The sequence below is a fragment of the Eurosta solidaginis genome, chromosome 5 (genome assembly GCF_040869045.1).
Source record: "Eurosta solidaginis isolate ZX-2024a chromosome 5, ASM4086904v1, whole genome shotgun sequence".
In the NCBI taxonomy this organism is placed as follows: domain Eukaryota; kingdom Metazoa; phylum Arthropoda; class Insecta; order Diptera; family Tephritidae; genus Eurosta; species Eurosta solidaginis.
This window is the reverse complement of record NC_090323.1, coordinates 192,568,238-192,581,049: the sequence shown is the minus strand read 5'-3', so window position 1 is coordinate 192,581,049 and position 12,812 is coordinate 192,568,238. Positions and strand designations below refer to the sequence as shown.

General features: G+C 35.4%; 1 protein-coding gene and 1 long non-coding RNA gene across 2 annotated transcripts in view; one reads left to right on the top strand and one right to left on the bottom strand.

Moving 5' to 3' along the window:
- Lmpt (Limpet) overlaps positions 1-12,812 on the top strand; it is a 958,773-nt gene that overhangs the window by 336,343 nt on the left and 609,618 nt on the right. The gene's annotated exons all lie outside the window — the stretch shown is intronic.
- Positions 4,860-12,812, bottom strand: part of LOC137251988 (uncharacterized) — a 199,931-nt gene continuing 191,978 nt past the window's right edge. Inside the window, exon 3 of the long non-coding RNA XR_010953418.1 lies at positions 4,860-5,074. This is a non-coding gene — a long non-coding RNA (uncharacterized lncRNA). The remainder of the gene's footprint in view (positions 5,075-12,812) is intronic.

Sequence of the window (12,812 nt, the reverse complement as noted above, 5' to 3'; positions counted from 1 at the left end):
CATGTTTTTATGTTTCTACTGTATAATTTCTGGTTATTTTTTTCTAGCACAAAAGTAACTTCAGTGAGCCGGTAATAGCTATGACAACAAAAACTACCGGCATGTACAATAAGAAAGGAAGAATTACAAAGAAATGTTGTTTACTTAGCTTTTTGTGTATTTTTTTTTTATGTATTTGTGTTTAACTACAAAGCAAAGCGAAAAGACTTAAAAAAGTTGCGGATAAATGTTTCTTAAAAAAAATTTATAAAATAGCTAATTGTCTACATATAATATCATGAAAGGGAAAAGCAATCAGAGTGTACAATTATAAAAAAAAAAAAAATAAATGTAAGGCGCGATAACCTCCGAAGAGATCTAAGGCCGAGCTTCTCTTCCAATTTGCGTCGTGCTCCTCTTGATTTTTCCCTACAAATTGGCCGGACGGGACCTACATGTTTAATGCCGACTCCGAACGGCATCTGCAAGGCAGACGAGTTTTCACTGAGAGCTTTTCATGGCAGAAATACAATCGGAGCGCTTGCCAGACACTGCCGAGGGGCGACCCCGCTTAGAAAAATTTTCTTCTAATTGAAAAATCTTATTTCTAAAATTTTGATGTTGCTTTGCCCGGGAGTTGAACCCAGGGCATACGGTGTGATAGGCGGAGCACGCTACCATCACACCACGGTGGCCGCAGAGTGTACAATTGCCATACAACAATTGGGCTACAGTTGGGCAGCGTTATGATATCGGGCAGCTATTTATATGGAAGGTTCTTATTGATGGTAGAGTTGTACCATTTGGGTCTTCGTTGATCAATAAGCAAGCAGAGGGGTAGTTCATCCTAAAGCAGCGGTTTGCTTTCCATAGCACAATTGTGCTCTAAATTGCGTATGCGAAAGGGTAATCAATTAAAATTTTTTAAGACCCATGCCATAAAGGAACAACCGTATCCTCTTGTGCTCTCCAATCGCACCACGTACGTAACCAGAGCTAATGAGAATGGGCTCAGTCATAAAGACATCGAACCTCACTTTACATCAATAGGTGGGCGAGGAGAAAAATAACTTTAAGTCACTTGCCGTTCTTCATCCCATAGCTACCTTCTTCATCCTACGGTAGCACTGCTTCGTCTCATCCCATAGGTGCGATCAATCACAAATTGTCATCGATATTCTTTAGCAGAGATGCAAGGAAACTTGCGTTTTCAGCAAGGTTGTACCAAAGAAAAATAGCTGTTAGAGCCGTTGGTTTCACATTACAATTCAAAAGGTGGTTAGTGTCATGTGGATGTTGTCTATTAGTATAGCATTTAACAGAAACTGTTTAGCATTTCGTTATTTTTCCTTTATGGGGAATATTCCCGCCTAACTGTGCAGATGATATTCTGGCGAGATAAGAGGGCATCACTTGGAAATTCTGAACATGGCACTTGACAGGTCTGCAGCTTCCTCCATGGTTTTTTTTTTTTTTTAAGATACAGCTATTAGTATATTTGTATGTTCAAGGGAATTCACTCATACCAGCTTACCAAGGTACGACCACCTTGAGGTATTGTACGATGCGTAGTAGGTGGCGGAATCGGCTTTGCGTCAGCCTTATGCGGATAGGCTAGTTTGCGAAGTGCCGAAAGGGGCGGATTACGTAACATTTCCTTTTGGGTTTGGAGTGCGACTTGTTTCTTCGAGTTATTTTTTCATACTTTGTTTAGGGGTGTGGCACTCTTGCAGACGGAGTGCCGTTACACCTTCCATTCAGTTGCTGGCGGGCACTTGTAGGTCTGTGATATTGGATACGGCTGGGACCATCTCATCCTGCTATATTAAATCCTCGTTAGGGATAATGCACCTGAGCTTTGTATTTGAGAATATTTCATAATACTGTGGCGAATGTTGACATCACTAGGCTGTTAGTAAATAATCACGCAACAACAAAAACATGAAGCAGTCACTCTTATATACATGTCCACGTTAAAGCTAGCAATACTTATGTAGAAGGCGACGAAGAGATACCTCACACGCACACACATGCAGTCACCAGCCGAGGTAGTTACTCACACATACACACGCATATGGCAATAAACTACAAATATACACGTATACAGGTCGTAACCAAGCATGAGCTATAAGAATTCTAGAAGGTGAAACGTCTAGACCTTAGGAGAAATATGCAGACGCGGCTACAGAGAGTATAAAGGCAGCGCAAGCTGAGTAATAACTAATCAGTTAGATTTATTTTTTTTTAAGTTGTGAAGTATAAGTGTTATTGTGAAATACCTTCAAAGTAGTCTAATAAAGACCATTTTGCATTGCAGAATATTTGAGTTATTTATTCAACAATTTAGCGATTCGAACGTTTGCAGAAGGTGTATAATAACCAGGATTTCCCAAAATTCATTACAATACGGTTGAGAGTTAATAGCGAATTGAAGCGCATATCAAAAAGGACGTGATCTTTTCGTCAAAGCAAATGGTGGGCTGAGATTACGTTCTTCAGGACTTAACCAAATGCAAAGTTCAAAGACACTCTCTCAGTTGCTTCATTGTTGGTATATATTTGCTATAGAGAAAGATATCAAGCGATGAGGCTATATTTATTGTTCATCACAGCCCAGGAAAAACTAGTATGATAAAAAAGAAATGAAACTTATTAAAAAGACCTTGCCGATCTAAGAAAAGCTTGAACATTAATCCTCGTTTCAATCAGTGCAAACGTGACTTATAAGAATTGGTAAATTTACTAGAGTGAGCACGACAAAACCTTAATTTTTAGAACCATTACGCAATAAAACCAGACAGGTAAACCCAGTGGTACAACAGCAAAAATTTGAAGGCCCTAACAATGCGGTCATGTATTTTAAAGTAGTAGGAATGGAGAATATTTGGTTATATTTTGTTCCTTTTTCAGCACCTTTCTGATGTGATGTGCGGAAAAAAGTCAAACTCGATATATCTTCACAATGGAAACTGGAAGTGAAAAAGAAGAGTAATACCAACGGAAATGGGAAGGAAAGTAGAGCAAGTTGGAGAAAGTAAAGAAAGATGAGGAGGAGGGAGAGTGAGAGTAAAAGTAAGAATAAGGATAATAGCTTGAGACAAATAGTACATAAATATATAAATAAAAGTAAAATTTAGAGGTAGACTTGGACAAGAGCAAGAGCGGGAAGGGTATGAGAAAAAGAAAGAGAATTTACGGAGGAATGAAAGGGATAGGGAAATTGAAAAAGCTGATTTAAGTAAACTAGAAAATGTAGAGAAGAGAGAAATAATAGAGGAAGAAGAGGGCTAGGCAGAGGAAAGAAAGGTGGGTGGATAGAGAAAGTCATTACTATATTTTTCGTGTTGGATCATAGGGCAGGGAGTATTTCATGTTTGTGGCCGCCCTGGTGTGATGGTGGCGTGCTCCGCCTACAACACCGATGATCCTGGGTTCACGCCCCGGGCAAAGCAACATCACAAATTTTAGAAACAAGAGTTTCAATTAGAAGAAATTTTTTCTAAGCGAAGTCGCCCCTCGACAGTGTTTGGCAAGCACTCCGAGTGTATTTCTGCCATGAAAAGCTCTCAGTGAAAACTCATCTGCCTTGCAGATGCCGTTCGGAGTCGGCATAAAACAGGTAGGTCCGTCCCGCCAATTTGTAGGATAAATTAAAAAGAAGCACGACGCAAATTGAAATAGAAGCTCGGCATAAAATCTCTTGGGAGGTTATCGCACCTTACATTTATTTTCTTATTTTATTGCATGTTTGTAGGGCTAGCTGAATCTCTTTAAAATAAAGTTATGATGAGCCACATATTTCCTTTTTGTCATTAGGTGAATCTGCAAGTTCTGATTTCTTGAAGCATCGCCGCTATATATTTTTACACCAGCCACCTCTTTCTGCTCAATGAGCCTACCTCTTAACGCTTGGTTTACATAGATAAATCTTGGGTACCGTATACCGTCGATCTCGAGTTTTCGTATTACAAGCCTCCCAGTTACCCACCCACAACTACAACTTGACGTCGCAGTCTGTTTTCATATTCCTTAGTTGTGGATAATGTGATACTCTAAAGATTCAGCCAATCAGCTTCGTTGACTTAAACTTTTCCATTTCGTCTCAGGAAAAGGAAATAACATTCACCCACAAAAGAAAATACAGACCACAGGCGTTATATTCCTGCACGTTACTTGATATTTCTGAATATACTGAAAAAGTCAATGCTGCATGTAAGTCAATTAACAACACTTAAATTTTATGAGCGCGGGTATTTTCAGATGCGAATCTATTTTGTAATATTGACTTCACCTGTCTAGTTTATTGCATCATCTTTTAGAACCATGTCAAATTTAATTTGGAGACAAACTATTGATATGATATATGAATGTGACTTATCACCAACATCGATTGACGAATGTCATCACTAGTAGACGTGAATGAGTCGATGATACCGTCACAGTCACTTAGTCATGGCGATTTCGTCAAGACTGTCGCGCCCTTAACTGCGTTTCTTCGGGAACAGAAATATTTGGCAACTCTACAAATCGCCCCAAGCTTAGTAGTTATCGCTTGAGGTCAAAGGTATATTTGGTCTTAGATTTGGTATTTACTGCAAAGGTCAGAGATATGCAAGCGTACTCTCTGATACTGAATAGGCAACATAGAAACCTGAATGCGATTTAAGCGCTAGTACGTAACTGTTATACTTAAATTAAATAAAAATTTAAATTTCTGTTATTTTGCTACCTCGTATGTACTTCAGCATCGAACATGTGCGCCGTGCATGATTTAAAAAAAAAAAAAAACACATTTGTGAGTAAGGTTGTATATAAGATAATATTTTGGTCTTATAAATTGCTTTACCTGCATTGAGCTTGGGAAATGCCAAAAGCTCTATTTTTTCAAGCCGGTAACTGCTTTCAGTTGCTGCGCCACAAAATCGCCACAGGCAGCATCAGCCTCAACAGTTTTAAATAAGGTGAGATCATTTTAATTTTTTTTCATTAACTTTTTCGCTGTATATTCATCGCTGTTGTTTTTGTTTTATGCCCATGTTAATAACTTTTACGTTTTATAAAATCTTGTATTGTTTTTATGCCTTGCTTTATATGCCTGCAATGATGATATTTCAAATTTGAAATGCCAATTAAAATAAATAAAGTAATAATACATCTATCTTCGCTACATATCAGGAGCGCGCGCAGGAATTGTCTATGGGGGGTTTTGAACATATGGAAGCTCATACTAAGCATCCATTATTGTCAAGACTAGTTTTGCGGTAAAAATTAATAGAAACTGGAGTAAAGAGAACCATTTTCCATATTTATTGGCTATCAGCCAGCCAATGCACTCTTCCATCTACCACTTTTTATGAAAAAAAATCAGTCGTTGTAAGCCCCAAACTCCATCGCCCCCCCCCCCCCCTTCCCCTCTTGCGCATGACCCTGCTACATATAATCGTACTTAAGCAAAGGTTTAACAGTTCAAATTTCATGCAATAAAATTTTCAACATGTGGACTTTTTCATTATAATTTACATCTATTAAAATAACTCCATGCGGCAAAGCAATATTTTTTCTGGATATTGAACCGAAAGCAATGAAAATTTTTCGACTTAAGTTTTTTAACTCTCAAGTAAAACAAAAAAATTCCAATTATTTTAGCTTTTTCTCAGCGTTAAGAAAAGCTCCGCAATGAAAAATTCAAAAATTAAACCTCAGGGGCAACCCCGATTGCAAACACTTTATTTGATGTTGGTTTGCCCGGGGCTTGAACGCAGGACCTTCAGTTTACTAAGCGGAGCACGCTGCCACCACACCACAACCACCGTGGTTATATTATCGAAAAATTTTTAATGAATATCTCAAAGTTATCGATTACTTATCGAACAGTTATTGGCTTGTTATCGAAAAGTTACCGGACTTTTACCAAATGTTTATCGGCGTAGTATCGATGTGTTATCACAAAGTTATCGATTTGATTGAAGTTATCGATAGCGAGTATTTGATACTAACGCCTATTTTTCCTTAGCATTGCATTTTTATATACATAAATCTAAGCTACGCTCGAAGCTTTAAGTTCCTAGGTTGTCGGGAAGTTACTTAAAACTCGAATTTCCAAATTCAGGCGACTTTATTTGAACGTCATCATCCATGTTCCGCATAGCGAACATGTTTTTCCCTCATGCTGCTTTATCATCGAGCTGTGAAATATGTTCCAAGTTTGAAGAATCCAGCTCAACGAGAAGGAACAATATGGCTTCGGTTAACACTTGCATTTAAAATTTTTGTTGTTATATCGGCCTACTGATTTGAAAGATCGCGCGATCTTGCATTCAAAATATCAAGTTTGCTATACTTATCTGCTCCGGCTGTTGGCGGACGGATTGTATACGAGTAAGCCGATTGTATACGTATGAAGGGCGAATATAGTTCCCTGCTCATGCAAGCAAATTACTGTCTCTGGTTAAAATTTAGAATTTAAATGAAACACGAAATGAATGAACAAGCTACACGACGTTTCTACAACATTCCTATTTAGGCCGAAGTCTATTATAGTCGTATCACTTTGAAAATCTCCTAGAGAGTTTTGAATTCTCTTACGAGATGTCGCACTTTTTGACGGCTCTAACTAACGTATCACGTAAATAAAGTCCCACACTTTAAAACTCTTTCGTTAACAAACAGTTTTACTACATTTTCCTTTTGTTTTACTCAACGCTAACAACACATACGCCTACATAGATTTCAGTTTTCCTTTTGTTAAGGTAATTTTAGTCTAAAGTGTGTACGGCCTTGGGCAGGGGAGGCGTACCTGTTTGTAAGTTAAGCATTTAAAATGAAGGAAAAGTAAAGAGGCGTATTCACGACGCATTATTCTTTGTCGTGTTATTTATATTTAAATAGTTGTAGTTACGTATATTTATATACATACATTTGTATGTAACATCGGACAAATAAACAACTTTCAAGAGGTATGTAAGCGCGTACATATGTATGTGGGAAAAAATTAGACCAACGTATATATGTTAAGACTGTTGGGTGAGAGCCTACGCTTTAACTTCAATTAACTGTAACATAAATAATTGGGGAACAGTGTTCTTCTACATTGTTTTCTTTAGATTTGTTTTCATTAATAACTTTTCGTAAAACTTTGTGAGGCAAGTAAGTGCAATGGTAGCTCTGTACCCTCACACCAATATGAGTTAGCTCAGTTAACATTTGGAAGTACCAGCAAAGAAGTCTGCTTTATAGCGTCATGATTACATTTTTTTTTTCGTTTTTCACAACTTTTCGTTTTTTCTTCCCTTCCCCCTTTTTTATTTTTCCATTTCATTTTTTTTTCTTTTTGTTTTTCTCCTATTTCGATTCGCTTATAATGTCTTTTCATTTTATTTTCTTTTTCTTGTTCTTTTGCGTTCGCCTTTTTTTGCTTGTTTCTTTTTATTTTGTTGCTTTTCTTTTATTATCTCATTTTTCTTTTTATTTTATATTTTTATCCTTTTTTCCTTAGCAACTTTTTCTTTTCTTTTTTTTCTTTCTAGAATTATGTTAATTAATCTATTTTTCTTTGTTTACCTTTTTCTTTTTTTCTCTCTTCTTTGTTTTTCACTATCTTTTTACTTTTTAGTTTTTGTTTATTTATTTTGTCTTTTTTATTCCCTTTTTTTATTAATTTAATAAACATTTTTTTGTCTTTATCTTTTTATTCCACTTTTTAGTTTCTTTTTTACTTAGTTTATTCTTTTTCAATTTCTTTTCCTTTCCCTAATTTTTTCTTATTTCCTTATCATGTAGTTTCTTTCCTTTTGTTTTCTTCAATTCTCTCCTTGACTTTTTCTTTTTATTATGCTTTATCTTATTTCATCTATCTTAATCTTTACTTTTTTAACTTTTTTCTGTTCCTTTTCCTTTTCTTTTCTTTTTTTCTTTTTATTTTCCTTTTTCTTTTCCTCTTTATTTTCCTTTTTCGCTTCTTTTCTTTTTTGCTTTTATTTTTGGTTTTAATTTTCCTCGTTCTTTTCTTTTTCTTTTTATTTTTCTTACTCCTTTTCTTATTATACTCAGCTGAGCAGAGCTCACAGAGTATATTAACTTTGTTCGCATAACGGTAATAAACTAATCGAGATAGATATAGACTTCTATATATCAAAATGATCTGGGTGAAAAAAGAAATTCATTTAGCCATGTCCGTCCGTCCGCCCGTCTGTCCGTCCGTCTGTAAACACGATAACCTGCGTAAATTTTAAGGTATCCTAATGAAATTTGGTATGTAGGTTCCTGGACGCTCATTTCAGATCGCCATTTAAAATGAACGAAATCGAACTACAACCACGCCCACTTTTTCGATATCGAAAATTCCGAAAAAGTGCGATAATTCATTACCAAAGATGGATAAAGCGATGAAAATTGGTAGGTGCGTTGACCTTATGACGCAAAATAGAAAAGTAGAAACATTTTGGACAATGGGCGTGGCACCGCCCACTTTTAAAAGAAGGTAATTTAAGAGTTTTGCAAGCTGTAATTTGACAGTCGTTGAAGATATGAAATATAGGATGAAATTTAATAGGCACGTTACTCCTATTACTATATGTGTGCTAAATAAAAATTAGCGAAATCGGATGACGAACACGCCCACTTTTAAAAAAATGTTTTTTTTAAAGTCAAATTTTAACAAAAAATTTAATATCTTTACAGTATAAAAGTAAATTATGTCAACATTCGACTCCAGTAATGATATGGTGCAACAAAATACAAAGATAAAAGAAAATTTGAAAAGGGGCGTAACTCCGCCCTTTTTCATTTATTTCGTCTAGAATACTTTTAATGCCATAAGTGGAACAAAAATTTACCAATCCTTGTGAAATTTGGTAGAAGCATAGATTCTATGACGATAACTGTTTTTTATCAAAATGGGCGAAATCGGTTGAAGCCACGCCCAGTTTTTATACACAGTCGACCGTCTGTCCTTCCGCTCGGCCGTTAACACGATAACTTCAGCAAGCATCGATATATCTTAACTAAATTTAGTACAAGTTCTTATCTGAAGTCACTTTATCTTGGTATAAATTATGGCCGAAATCCGACTATGACCACGCCCACCTTTCCGATATCGAAAATTACGAAAAATGAAAAAAATGCCATAATTCTGTACCAAATATGAAAAAAGGGATGAAACATGGTAATTGGATTGGTTTATTGACGCAAAATATAACTTTAGAAAAAACTTTGTGAAATGGGTATGACACCTACCATATTAAGTAGAAGAAAATGAAAAAGTTCTGCAGGGCGAAATCAAAAGCCTTGGAATATTGGCAGGAATACTGTTCGTGGTTTGACATATATAAATAAATTAGCGGTACCCGACAGAAGATGTTCTGGGTCACCTTGGTCCACATTTTGATCGATATCTCGAAAACGCTGTCACATATACAACTAAGGGCTACTCCCTTTTAAAACCCGCATTAATACTTTTAATTTGATACCCATATCATAAAAACACATTCTAGAGTCACCCCTGGTCCACCCTTATTGCCATATCTCGAAAAGGCGTCCACCTATAGAACTAAGGCCCACTACGTTTTAAATAATCATTAACACCTTTCATTTGATACACATGTCATACAAACACATTCCAGGGTTACCCTAGGTTCATTTTGCTAATTGGAGATTTTCCCTTATTTTTTCTCCAAAGCTCTCAGCTGAGTATGTAGTGTTCGGTTACACCCGAAATTAGCCTTCCTTACTTGTTTTCTTTTTTCCTCTTTTTATTTCTTTAACTTTTTTCAACCCGTTTTTATTTATAACGCTCTCTGTTTCCTTTGCTTTTTATCTTTCTTTTTCTAATATCTTTTTTCTCACTTTTTTGTACTGTGATTCTCATTATATTAATTATTCTTTCTATTTTCCTCTCCCTTTCCCATTCTCTTAACATGTGCCTTACAAGTCCTTTGTCCACTTTGTTTTCTTTTTGTCCCTTCCTTTTCCATTTCTCATCGCATTCTCTTCACGTTTTCCTTTTGATTTCCGTTTCTCTTTTCCTCTATTTCTTTCCATTTCCCTCTATCCTATTAATTTCAACTTTGCTTTTAGTTTCCCTTCTCTATCTCTTCCTTTTCTCTTACTTCGAATTATTGTTCTAAATTGGTTTATGTACACTCTGCGTTTTTATTTTGGTTTCTAATTGCTCTCATATCAACTCAGCCGCCATGAATACGTTTATGTTATCACTCTGAATGAGTATTTTTATCGTAGAGTAGAACCATCTACACAAGCGGTAAACGACCTGAGCATGCCAAAAATAGCGAGAAAAATCCTCAAAATGCTGTGTGGGCAAATCCATATAAAATATCACACATACATCCACAAACACAATCACAACTGTTTTATACAACTTAACGGCTGTTTGCAAGAATATTGTCATACTTGCCACATTTTGTGAGTCACTCCCCAAATGTGGGTCTTCGATTTGGTACGAGCTTTAAATGTTACAAACAAATGTATAGCCATGCTCACAGTGTTAAAACACTACAACAATGCAACAGCCATGACAATGAGTTTAACACGACATATAGCCTCTATAACAACAACAATTGCGGCAACATTTCACAATTTTACAAATGAGAATGTGGCAATGTAAATGCGTTTCTTTTGCACGTGCAACAAAATGCAGATACTTCGCAACGTCATTTGGAATGAATAAATAATAAGATCCTTTAGAGGTGTTAAAATGGGGATAAATGTAATCCTAAGTGTATCTACCTTTAGGGATTAAAAAGAGATTTAGGCCTGTTAAAAAAGATTGAACACTGATACAGTTGCAGATGCAGCTATAGGTACAGGCAATTACCATAATATATAAAGAAAAGAATACTTAAAAATCATTTTCTTACATTTTTTTGTTATATAAATAAAATTGATAAAAAAAAATTGTATTTTTGAAAATTTTTTTTTCAATTAAATAAAAAAATATAAAAAAAAAATCGGCCCACTCCGGGATTAGTGGGGATGATTGCAGAATTGATTGAAGTTTTTTATGAGAAAAAAAAAAAAAAAATGGCGAAATTCGAAAAATCTCGAAAAACTGAAAAATTAAAAAAAAAAAACTTTAAAAATTTTTTTGTATTTTTTCCGAAAAGTGCATTTAAAAACAAATTAAAAAAAAAAGATCCCAAACGGTTAATTTGTGCAAAAGTTATAGCATTTTGAAAACAAAAACGGTGTTTTTTTTAATTCATAACTTTTTTTGAGTTGGATGAAAAAATTCTGAAAAACGTCTTTCGTAAGCTAGAAAAAGAAGAAAAACTTTCAGCCAATTCTAAAGGGGTCGGGTTCAAAATTGGTCGAAATGGGATGGAATACCCCATATATATGATACAGAAACTGTTGAAGATTGACGTAGAATTACAGATACAGATGCAGATGTAGATGAATATTATAATGAAGTTGATGAAGGTCAAGATGAACATGAAAGCGAAGACAAAGACGAAGATAGAAATAAAGGTGAAGATGATGATGGAGATGCAGATGCAGGTAAAGACGAAGATGACGTTGAAGATGAGAATGACAGTGAGAATGAAGATTGAGATGAAGGTGGTGGAAGGAAGGTGAATATGAGTGTGAAGGTAAAAATAAGGACGAAGACAAAGGTAAAGGATGATAATGGAAAAGGAGAGCAATGAAAATGAATAATAAAAATGAAAGTGAAGAAAAAAATGAAGATGGAGATGAAGATGTAGATGGAGACAAAAATGAAAGCTAAGTTGAAGATGAAGGTGGAGATAAAAATAAAGATAAATATGGAAATGAAGATGAAGGATGATAATGTAAACGGATATGAAGCATGACAGGGACGGGTGGAAGGAAGGGAAGGAGATGAAAATTGAGGGGAGAGGGAGGGGAGCATACGGAACAATTGAGAGCAAGTATGAGACAATGAAATTTTGAGGAAGAATTAGAGGGACAAAGGAAAGATAGAAAGAGAGAGAGAGATAGAGAGGGGGGAGAGAGATGAGAGAGAGAGGGGAGAGAAAGAGAGGGGAGAGAGTGAGAGCAAGGAGAGAGAGAGAGAGAGAAAAAACGAAGGAAAGGTAGAAATAGAGAGTTATATCCAATCGTAATATTTCAGTGCACAACCAGGAAAAGAAGTTTGTTAGCGTAGTTGCTTTCTACAATAAAAAAATATTTACGTTAATTTATGCACAAAAGCTTCATTAAGCAGGAGTCTGCCTGCAAACATACACACATAGTGTGTGGTGAAAAATTGAATTAATTATACACAGTCTCACACTTAACAGGCTGTAACAGGTAAATGTGTATGAGCTCAAGGAATACCCTATAAAGACCACGTGTACAAGCATTTACTATATACGATAATAGATAAGCGTGTAGTATATTTAAAAATAGGATACATTTTATTTTTAATTGTTTCTCACCTTGCTATAAATTGTTGAAATTATTTATAGAACACAACTTGGCATAATTAAAATGTTTATGCGGTATTTGCATAAACGGTTTAATATGCTCGTATAATAAACTTTGTATGAATATCTATTTAGAATATTCATATTCTATTAATGAAGGTTAACTGACTTCCATATAAGGAATGTCTTCTCCATAACAGAAAATTTTTATGAGACCGAAGGATGCTGCTGAAGGTTTCCACATGACCTTCAAGTCATACAAGTATTATCAATTTCATGTATATGTATATATGTATGTATATATCTACATAAAGATCTTTATATGTAGCCAGTTTTGGATATAGTTGAACAGATTTTCGACGAACAGATCACATCATTAATTATTTCATTATCCACTTCATCACACCGAAGTTGGTGAATTTTTGTTTT